Source organism: Bos mutus, chromosome 4 (assembly GCF_027580195.1).
Source record: "Bos mutus isolate GX-2022 chromosome 4, NWIPB_WYAK_1.1, whole genome shotgun sequence".
In the NCBI taxonomy this organism is placed as follows: domain Eukaryota; kingdom Metazoa; phylum Chordata; class Mammalia; order Artiodactyla; family Bovidae; genus Bos; species Bos mutus.
In genome coordinates, this window is record NC_091620.1 from 7,148,295 (window position 1) to 7,155,636 (window position 7,342).

The 7,342-nt window shown below is 45.2% G+C and overlaps 1 pseudogene; it reads left to right on the forward strand.

Annotated features, from left to right (window-relative positions):
• Nucleotides 1–2,489: 2,489 nt before the first annotated feature.
• On the forward strand, nucleotides 2,490–3,424 carry LOC102281445 (dnaJ homolog subfamily C member 8-like; annotated as a pseudogene).
• Nucleotides 3,425–7,342: the final 3,918 nt, after the last annotated feature.

Genomic DNA, 7,342 nt, shown 5'->3' on the forward strand with positions numbered 1-7,342 from the left:
AAATCAATGAATAGTGTCTACTGAATGTTCCTATTTTTATGTAAAAGGCAACCAAAGAGATGAGAAGAGAAGAGGGGAAAATGGTGAGAGGCGTAAGGAGCCGCGGAGAGGCAGCATGTACAAGGAGCAGCAGGAGAGTGGGCAGCCGCCCTCCAAGAGCAGATCAGAGTTAGCACATGAAGGCGTAGACGAGAACAGCAGCTGAGGTTTACTGAGCAGAAGTGGGGGCCAGAACTCTCACCTCGCTGCACCCTGATAATCTGCAAAGGTGAGCCACACTGAAGACAATTTTATTAGAACACTGTAGTAATAAAATCGAACTCTGGGAAATCCCTGTCCATTTCTAATCTGAATGATGCCCATCAAAATTTCCACCGCAACCATGTAGAATAAGCCCTAGGGCGCTATCTCTGCAGAGTACAGAACCACCTAGCAGCTGAGGGAGGTGGCTGCTGTGTGTGGCCTGGCATGGCATCTGGCTAAGGTCCTGGAGGGAAGTTCAAAGTGCACACACGCACACAGCACGAGCGCCAGGAACCTGCCACCCTCCAGTACATTCCGGCTCTCCCGCCACAGAAGGCAAAGGACAGACGCACAGGAACGTTTTACTGTACTCAGAAAAACAGACACGTGTACTTTGCCTTATGACAGCAGTTCAGTGTGACAGAAATGAAACCTACAAAGACAATTAAGACAGTATGAAAGTGGATGAAAACCTAAGAAGTCATCAGGTCAGGGATGCCAAGGGCCAGAGAAGGCTGGGTGGGGGGTGGAACAAGAGCCCCCACCGCAGGAGCACATCAGCAGATGAGAGTAAAAGAGGAGAAAAAGCATTGTGAGTTTGATGTTAGCTTAGTAACAGGCACCATGAAGAATCAGAAGGACAGTTAACCAGAATCAAAGGGTCCAAGTGCTGTGCAGTACTTACTGGGCAACCAACCCCTCCATTTACGCAAACAGGTACCAATCCACCTCGTCGTATGATTCACACCAACACTGCTCAGCGGTGCAGGTGTAAGCAAAAGGACAAACAGGTCAGGAGAGTGACTTAAAACCTGGACCATGGATTACACATGGATAAGAGGGAACAAAGACAGGAAGAACAGGCTGAGTCTCAGTGAGAACAAATGTGAGGAGGAGGGTGTAACTGGATGGACCAGAGGGCGTGGTAAAGGAAGGAATTTCAGACTTACTGATCTGAGCCACGAGTGGACAAGGGTTAGGAAGTGGGGAGCCGAGGGGAGCTGGGAGATTACTGGTGATGACAAGCAGTCACGAAAGGAAGTGGATGATCCCATGAAGTTGGGCCAGGATGGAGGACGATGAGGCAGTCCTCAGTGACGACTGGGAATAATGAGGACGTCAGCAGGTAAGAGCCACCTGCTGGGGTACAGGGTGTGCAAGGATGGTTACACACAGGGCTGAGTCTCCACAGAGTAGGGGGTGGACGGGAAGGTGGAAAAGCAAAGATCCAGCACAGCCTGGCCTGGCACAGGCCACCGGCCCAGCTTCTGAACAGCTTTTCATCTCTTTAATGATGAAACTAATCTACCTACATCAGGTAGTTCTGCCCATTTTTAATCTGAAAGACGTAATCCAATCTTTCCCTTGCATGTATATAAAATAAACACTAGTAGCAGACTAGTAGAAAAACTCAGGTTTTCCAAGATAAAATCTTCAGTGACTGGGCATTCATTGTAGAATCTTTAGAAGTTCACACATTTATCCTACATGTCTATAGAGTGAAACTAGATTAACATTTCTATTACATTTTCTCAAAAACCTTGTTTATTTTTACCATCAGATCAGATCAGATCAGTCGCTCAGTCGTGTCCGACTCTTTGCGACCCCATGAATCGCAGCACGCCAGGCCTCCCTGTCCATCACCAACTCCCGGAGTTCACTCAGACTCACGTCCATCCGGTCAGTGATGCCATCCAGCCATCTCATCCTCTGTCATCCCCTTCTCCTCCTGCCCCCAATCCCTCCCAGCATCAGAGTCTTTTCCAATGAGTCAACTCTTCGCATGATCAACTGGGAACAAAGATCTGCCTCAAAATCGGTGATCCTTTTCCTTATCATTTAGACTGAAGATACAGGGATCGGGTGAACTTCTACTATCCCCTCATCTTCCAGTATTCGTCACTGACTCCACCTATGAACTCATTTACGATGCAGTCTTGATGTTAATGAAGAAGTATTTCCTGGAGAAATGTTGACTCTCCCAGCCCTCTGAACAGGACTTGTTCAGGGATCCTCTCCTCTGGGAAGATGGCATGACAGTACACCTCCATTCCCCAGCCCCTCAGGTGGATGTCCCCTTGTTCTGCCAGAGCATTCCATAGGCAGCTCTCTTTCTGTATCTTACTGCATTTGACTGTCAACCAAAACAAGCTTTATGACCTTGGACAAGTGCTAAACCTCTCTCTGCCCTAATTTATCCATGTATAAAAGAGAGAAAATAGTCATGTGGTCGCTGGGCCGGGAAAATGGCGGTTCCATGAGACAGCAGGGCTTCGGGTGAAGGAGGGAGCACAGAGGAAGCATTTATGACCTTCTAATTCCCTGGTGGGTCAGACGGTAAAAGCATCTGCCTGCTATGCAGGAGACCCGGGTTTGATTCCTGGGTCAGGAAGATCCCCTGGAGAAAGAAATGACAATCCGCTCCAGTACTCTTGCCTAGAAAATTCCATGGATGGAGGAGCCTGGTGGGCTACAGTCCCTGGGGTCGCAAAGAGTCGGACACGACTGAGTGACTTCACTCACGGTGAGGTGAGATTCAGTGCTAATGTCCAAAAACCAGACTGAGAGACTAACTTGTCCTGGTTCTTCCTACTTCAATTTGAACCCATTTGAGGTTCTTCAGATAGATCCCAAAGTGACAGATGAGGAAATAAAAAAGAGGTTTCGGCAACTATCCATACTGGTGTATCCTGACAAAACTCAAGATGCTGCCGACAGAGCACAAAAGGCTTCTGAAGCCGTGGACAAAGCTTACAAGCTGCTACCGGGTCAGGAACAAAAGCAGAGGCCCTGGATGCAATTCAGGCAGGAAAAGAAGCTGTGGAACACACCGTGAAAGAGCGAAAAAAGCAATTAAACAAGGAAGGCAGGCCTACAAATGTGGAGGAGGATGACCCTGAGCTGTTCAAACAAGCAACATACAAACAGACCATGAAACTCTCTGCTGAGCTGTAAATTAAAAGACAGAGAGAGCCATGAAAGGAGGCGACAAGGGGAGGAAGAGACTGAAGTTCAAGCAAAAACCAAAGGAGAAAGGGAGTAGCAGAAAATTTTTTAGCAAAGTCGAGATGGCCGCATGGACAGCTGGTGAAACTTCCAAGCAAACACAAAAGGAAAGAAAGAGAAAAAAAACCGGACCTTCCTGAGACCACCAACAGTACAAATGGAGCAGCGTGAGTGACCGCCAAGGGTCACGGCCACAGAACCTTCCCCAGCTGTCTCCCTCCTGCTTTGAAGGACTCATTCTTTCCTCCCATTTTCACCCCAACATAGAGTAGTACTGCTTTTTAGTCCATTTTGTTCTCAATACAGTTTAATACCGATCAGAGTAATTCTTTTGTATGTTGAAATGAGGGGCTCGGTTTAAAAAGAAACCTCCCCCCAACGCTTACCCCCCTGACCAACTGGGACTGGAAGGTGCTGCCTTCTCTTCCCACAGCCTGTAACTTAATGTTCTGTACGTCACTGAAGTGTGATGGTTAGAAACGCCACATGCAGTCTCTGGAAATCATCCAATTAAACACACTGCCGACACTGGTGTTGCCGTGACTTCAGTGAGCCTGGCCCACCTTAGAAAGCCCCCTCGCTTCAGCTGCTTGCTTCTGGCTGTGGCGTCCTTCGAAGCCCCAGATCAGACGGGAAGGCAGCGGACACCCAGAGCAGTCCCTGGACGCCCTGACGTCCTTGGAGTTTGGCATGTGCTTTCCCATCTGACTGGCCAACCCGCATGGCATGAGGCTCCGAGCCACCCAACCTGTTCACTTTCCAAAGAGCTAGCCGTTCTCCATCCCATACCGTGTGTCCTTGCCTGGCTGCATTTGTTAGTGGTACTATTCTGTATGTGTAATAAATTTTTATACCCTAAAAAAAAGAATAGAGAAAATAACAGTACAAACATCACAGGGCTTTTGTATTAATTCATGAGATAAAAGTGAATGCCTAGAAAGCACTTGGAACAGTTTCCAGCACACAGTAAATGCAACAGAAGTGTTTGCCCTTCTTATAACAATACTTATTTGCATGTCTTTCCTTCTGTCCCACGTTAGCACCTTTAAAATAAGAGATTAGGTCTTAATCTTTGTATCTCCAGAGCCTAGTACTGTGACTGGCAAACAGGAGACGTGAGATGAATTAACGCCATGAATCAACTGGTAAACCAATTTTTATTTCACAAAAAAAGTAGAAATATAGATATTAAAAATAAGCCAAAGCATTACCCTATTTACAACCCACCTTGTTTAAAAATAACCTAAGGAAGTTCATGAACTACAGCCTGCCATTTCAAATAGGTAATGAAATATGAAATGAAAGAAGTTAAAATTAAGACTAGAATTGCATCGTCAGTACCACTAAAAGGTCAGTAACCAAAAGGACTTTTTAAGCGTTATGTGGCTTAGATACATTGTGACTGAGAATTAGTATATCCTCACTCACTTTTGTTTTAGGGGAAAAAAAGAGTCCAGAGGCTTGACTTTCCACCAGGATTTGTTACCATTTCTTCCACAGATCTACGTACCCAGGGAGGAGACAAAAAACCATAGTGACAGAGTTCACCTACTTCATCTGCACACTTCTGCAGTAGGAGAGAAGCGAAGTTGTTGGGACAGAAGGGAATCAACCGAGGCATCCAAAAGAAAATGCAAATGACTGTGGCTATAAGTTCAAGACACTCATTAAGCCCTTAAGCCCTCTGAGTTGGGAGGTGGCTTCTCCCAGTCTCCAGTTACAAACAGCCAGTATTTAGGTCTCATCCTGGGTTTACCATTTCTACAGAACCCCTGATGGGGGATCACAGCGTAACCCTATTTAAAATTAGCACCAGTAGTACTTTAATATTCTGGTCCTTCTCGGATTATCCCTGACACTACTGAAAATGAAACTAGTCACACAACTAGGAGGACCTTCCTCTTTCACGGGTGCACGGACAGAAGCCACCTTATTCATTAAGATGGAACTTAGTGCAAGTCCATGTTAAACAAAGTCTGGGAGTGTTAAGTGTTTCACAGAGGAAGAGAAATGTTTACCATATCCTCGCGGACAATCCAAGTAGAAACCTACATAAAAAGGATGAGGGTGAAGAGCCAGAGGAAAGTCTTTAGTAAACCAAGGTTGTGTCTACTTGCTGGAAGAGTTCCTCACTCCCTTCCACATTTTCCCTCGAGCCACAGAGCAGGACATTGCAGCAGAGATATAAACTCAAGTGTGAACACTGAGAGAAGAAACAAATGGTTAACGGGCCTCCCTGGGCCACGTGCTGGAAACTACTGATAATAACAAACTCAGATACAGGCACATGAGAAGACAGCTGCTTTTCCAAACAACTTCACAGCTAAGTGAAATCATTTCAAGCAGTAAATTCTATTCTCCTTTCCCGTACAAGCCAGCATTAATATATATAAAACACTCCCATCAGAGAAAGAGCGTTAAGCAGATAACGCATAAAACATACAATGTATCTTAACAGTGTGTTTTTCTATAATTAAGTATTAAGCTTTTTCATTTACTCATTTTAAATGAAAAGATGAAAACTGAGGTTTCAGTCTGACAGAGATTGCATCTGAGGATTAAAATGTCCATGGACATACCTCTTAACTCCTCATCTTTTAATTGCTGCATAAATGGTTGCCTAGGAAACTTCCCAACTGGATGAAGAAGCACAAGCAAACTCTCATTTCCAAGTTCGCAGGTATGACTCACTACCTTTTCTCCCACAAAGTAGGTCCTCCTGAATTCTTAGAGGCAGATATTTTTGCAACCTGGATGACAATTAAAAAAAGAAGAAGAATTATTTCGAATATACGTTTTTAACAGGAATAAAAGTTAAGGGCGAGTCCCTATTCCCATTAAGTTTAGAAGAGAAATGTGTATTCTTAAAATAGGCCTGCACAATCCGTATCAGGTAGTTATGGACGGTTATTTTTCTGGCAGTATGTTGACAAGACAGTAATTAAACATTATAATAAGAGAGAACAGAGAAAACATTGGAACAATACAACCACAGAGACATTTGTCAAAGAAGAATCCAGTCAGAGGGGTGTGACCCCCAAAGACCACTGAGACCTGCCCCAAGTTCAGGTTCCCTGACAGTTCTTGCAACCTAGCTACATCTGTGCCCAGAATGACACCGTGACGTCGTTAAACAGAGACAAGGAAACACAGTGCAGACCGTTACATGCCAAGAGGCAGGAACCCGGGGCAAGGGCATCTCTGAAGGCCCTATTTTAACAAACAGCAGATGTACTGAAGGAGGCTGAAGTAGTAGGTGCAGCCCGCAGATTTCTGAGAAAGGACAGAATCTTACGTAATTACAGTGAATTAGGGCAGAAATGCAGAGAAGAGCCTCAGGGCCAAGACGGGTGCAGGTGATTCCCTGGTTCTGTCACTACTTCTGGTGTCTCAGACAGAGATGGACCAGGCCTGCGGAAGGGGAGGGAGGGAAGACTGGGCCCACTGCCCATGGGAAGGGTCTCCACTCTCTTCCCTGAGCTCTTCCTCTAAAATCTTTCCATCATCAACTTAACATCATCATCATCTCTCTTATTGTGGTAAGAACAACGATCATTCAATTAAAAACCTAAAACTGACTCTTCTGGAGGAAAAGCTATTACTAATTCCTAACTCCACCTTCCCCTCCACCTTGAACCTATTAAAGAAAAACTTCCCCAAACCTGGTCTGGAACAGAACCAAGTTGCCTACTGTGAAATTCACAACATCCTAGTGGAAAGACATCAACAACATTCCAGATAAAATGTTTTCTTTCCTATGCAATTTTTCTAGTGAACCTGAAGAAAATTAAGGTCTATTCTGGGGAACCCACTACCACTCACCCAGTTGGTTGTCAACTATCAGTTAAAGAGTCTAGTCTAAGGATTTGCAACCAGACATGCTTTTCAGTGATGATTTAATCATTCTTCCTACTAAGAGTGATTCTGAATACACCTGCCAGGGGCCTCTTTCCTCGCACTGCAAAACTGTTAGTAAAACGCTGGGATGTGCTCATAACCCAACTGTCTGAGGAGCTGTCTTTAACAAACACTAACCTCAAGCAGCTCCTAACACCCTGCAGTGCTAAGCATGCTCCTCAGTCTCTAGACTCTG